The sequence below is a fragment of the Papio anubis genome, chromosome 8 (assembly GCF_008728515.1).
Source record: "Papio anubis isolate 15944 chromosome 8, Panubis1.0, whole genome shotgun sequence".
NCBI classification, from domain to species: domain Eukaryota; kingdom Metazoa; phylum Chordata; class Mammalia; order Primates; family Cercopithecidae; genus Papio; species Papio anubis.
This window is the reverse complement of record NC_044983.1, coordinates 75832206-75836375: the sequence shown is the minus strand read 5'-3', so window position 1 is coordinate 75836375 and position 4170 is coordinate 75832206.

Genomic DNA, 4170 nt, shown 5'->3' with positions numbered 1-4170 from the left:
GAGTCTCACTCTGTTGTCCAGGCTGGAGTGCAGGGGCACCATCTCAGCTCACTGCAGCCTCTGCCTCCTGTGTTCAAGCGATTCTCCCACCTCAGCCTCCCAAGAAGCTGGAATTACTGATGCCCACCACCACGCCCAGATAATTTTTGTATTTTTAGTAGAGACAGCATTTTACCATGTTGCCCAGGCTGGTCTCGAGCTTTTGACCTCAGGTAATCCGCCCACCTCAGCCTCCCCAAGTGTTGGGATTACAGGCATGAGCCAACACACTCAGCTATTTATTTATTTATTTATTGAGACAGAGTCTGGCTCTGTCGCCCAGGCTGGAGCGCAGTGACACAATTATGGTTCCCTGCAGCCTCAACCTTCTGGGCTCGAGTGATCCATCCTCCTGCTACCTCAGTCTCCCAAGTAGCTAGGACTGTAGCCACATACCACCACATCCAGCTAATTTTTAAATATTTTGTAGAGAAGGGGTCTCAGTTTGTTACCCAGTCTGGTCTCAAACTCCCAGGCTCAAGTGATCCTCCTGTCTTGGCTTCCCAAAATGTTGTGATGTACAAGCATGAGCTACTGTGCCCAGCCTATTTTTCTCTATTTTCAAAAGCCTATAATTTCCTTTTTGATCTAACACCTTTTGGCCATGTTTCTAGAAAAGAGAAGCTGTAGACCACAGGTGTCATTAGGATTGGGGTGGCCAGCCTGTGGTTCCAGGTGCCAGGATCGCAGGTACATTCTGGGCAGATTTTGGAATGAGTAAGTAGAAAAACAAATTGCTAGGCTGGGCACCATGGCTCTCACCTGTAATCCCAGCACTTCAGGAGGCCAAAGCAGGCAGATTGCTTGAGCCCAGGGGTTCGGGACCAGCTTGGGCAACGTGGTGAAACTCTGTCTCTCCTCTTCTTCCTCCCCCTACTCTCCCTCTTTTCCCTTTTCTCCCTGTTCCTCCTCCCTCTCCCCCTCCCTCTCCTCCTCCTTCTGCTACTGCAGAGCAGACAGAGGGGCCTGTTAATTTGTACTCTGCCCCAGCCTTCTGTGGGTTAATACAGTCACCTTTACACCCTGGTTCAGTCCAGGATAGTTTCCGTTTATGCTATTCTGTCAAGACGGGGTTTTGGTTTTGTTTAAAGATTTTGAGAAAGCACGTAAATACCTAAGTACTGAAGAAACAGGTAATAGATGAAAAGCAGATTGCATGGCAATGTGGTAGCATTGCACTAAGCACCCGTCTAGGCCAGCCCACTTCCCTGATCCTTTTACCCAGGCTTCCTGAAGGTGCTATGGACACCCAGCTGGAGACACGATATATGCTCAGAAGGAGCTGGTCTAGGTTCTGGCTGGGCATGCCACAGTTATGCCCTTGGAAATTTAATAACTATGAGGCTATGTATTGTCACAAGTCAAAGATGTTGAATCAATACTAAAAGACATGAGCATGCAGAGAAAGAAAGAACTCCTGTGGGCTGGAGGGGACAGAGAAGGCCTCTCCAGGACAGGGGACTTGATGAGGACTTGAAGGGATTTGAATAGTTGCTGTGAGTTATGTGAGAGAAAGTGTAGGGATAAGAATCAACCAGTGAATAAATAGTGACTGAAGGCTCGTTTTGGGGAGGGTACACATTTTAGGGAGGGTACCCAGAATGTTCTGAAGACAATGAGCTGACAGGTTGTTAGGTATGGAGGGCTCATGGGAGAAATGGTTGCAAAGGTAGATTAAGGCCAGTTTGCGAGAGCCTTGAATACCACGCAAAAATGTTTGGAAGTTATCCAGTGAACTAGAGATTTCCACAAGTTGGCCGGGCACGGTGGCTCACACCTGTAATCGCCACACGTTGGGAGGCCAGGCTGGGTGGATAATCTGAGGTCAGGAGTTCAAGACCAGCCTGGTCAACATGGTGAAACCCTGTCTCTACTAAAAATACAAAAATTAACTAGGCGTGGTGGCAGCAGGTGCCTGTAATTCCAGCTACTCAGGAGGCATGACAATTGCTTGAACCTGGGAGGCAGAGGTTGCAGTGAGCTAAGATAGCACCATTGAACTCCAGCCCGGGTGACAAGAGCAAAACTCCGTCTCAAAAAAAAAAAAAAAAAGGAGACGTCTACAGGTGTGCTGCCACTGGGATGTGCCCCAACAGGTTATCAGTGAGAGGAGGTAGTGAGATCAGGGAGGTGGGGGTGCCCGGCCATCGCAGGCCAGGGGCCTGTCCTCAGCAGGCCCCTTTGTTCATCCCAGTGTCCATAGAAATATGTCCATAGTCTATGTTTGCTTTGACTTGGAAATATTGGCTATCACTGCTCTGTAGACAATTACTTGCTGAAAATGTTTGTACACTTAAGTGACATTTTGAGTTGCAATTTTACTTTTCTTCCCAACAGGCTTATAAACTCCTCCAGGACAGGAGCTCTGTCTTACCTCTTCTGTTTTTGCCACTTTGCTGTGTGGAGAGTCGATGCTCAGGAAGTATTTGTACTTGATTATTTAACTAATTGGATATTATGGCTTTGAAAAAACAAAACCTCACAAATCATATAATAGGGATGACTAGGATGACTGGGCCAGGTGCTGTGGCTCACATCTGTAATCCCAGCCCTTTGGAAGGCCAAGACCAGCAGATTGCTTGAGCCCAGGAGTTCAAGACCAGCCTGGGCAACATAGGGAGACTCTGCCTCTACAAAATACAGCCAAGTGTGGTGGTCTGCACCTGTGTAGTTCCAGCTGCAGGACTGACGCAGAGGTGGGAGGATCGCTTGAGCCCAGGAGACAGAGGTTGCAGTGAGCCAAGATCACGCCACTGCACTCCAGCCTGGGCAACAGAGTGAGACCCTGTGGCAAAAAACAACAACAAAAAACAAACAAACAAAAAACAAATAGCGATTACTACTCTGCCTGCTTCTAGGAAGGCTTAGAAATAATAAAATTCCAAGTGGGAGTGACTTTGGGTAGTGGGCTGGAAAAATATGCTTCGAAGGAATGTGAAACACTTATGCTGGTGGCCACGTTTAGAACTGTCAAGAAAAAAAGAGATCAGACCTGGGCTCTTGGTCTTGAGGAATCAAGGCTGAATCATTTGTTAAATCATTTGTTAAAAACCTCTTCATCACAATCCTAGTAAGACTGTATTTAGTGGCCATCAGGATAACATAATTTTTTTCTCTGTTAATCTATCTTTTTTTTTTTTTTTCTTGAGACAGAGTCTTGCTCTGCCGCCCAGGCTGGAGCTCAGTGGCGCAATCTTGACTCATTGCAACCTCCACCTCCCAGGTTCAAGTGATTCTTGTGTCTCAGCCTCCCAAATAGCTGGGATTACAGGAGTGCACCACCACACATGGCTAATTTTTTTATTTTTAGTAGAGACAAGGTTTCACCATGTTAGCCAGGCTGGTCTTGAACTCCTGACCTCAGGTGATCCACTTGCCTTGGCTTCCGAAAGCGCTAGGATTACAGGTGTGAGCCAGTGTGCCCAGCATGTTAATCTTTATTCTTAGTTGGGGGTGGGATATGAAGCTTTCTTACCATATGAACCAGTAATTCCATCCCTAGATATCTACTGAAGAGAAGTGAAAACGTAAGTCTACACAAAAACTTGCAAATTAACACTTATAGCATCACTACTTATAATAGCCAAAAAGTGGAAACAACCCAAACGTCCACCAACTGGCAAATGGATAAGTAAAATATGGAATATTCATACAATGGAATATTATTCAGCAATGAAAAGGAATGAAATACTCATATACGCTACAACTTTAAATCATTGTCAGTGAAACAAGCCATTCACAAAAGGCCACATATTATATGATTCAATTTATACGAAATGTCTAGAATAGTCAAATTTATAAACAGCAAATAGATTAATGGTTGTTTAGGGATGGGCAAGAGGTAGGAGGATGGAAAGTGGATACTAATCAGTACGCAATTTCCTTTTTTTTTTTTTTTTGAGGCAGTTTAATTCTGTCGCCCAGGCTGGAATACAGTGATGCTGCCAGGGCTCACTGCAGCCTTGACCTCTTGAGATCAAGTAATTCTTCCACCTCAGCTTCCCCAGTAGCTGGGACTACATGTGCACAGCACCACACCTAGCTAACTGATTTTTTATTTTATGTAGAAACAGGGTCTTACTATACTATGTTGCCCAGGCTGGTCTCGAACTCCGAGTTCAAGCAGTCCTC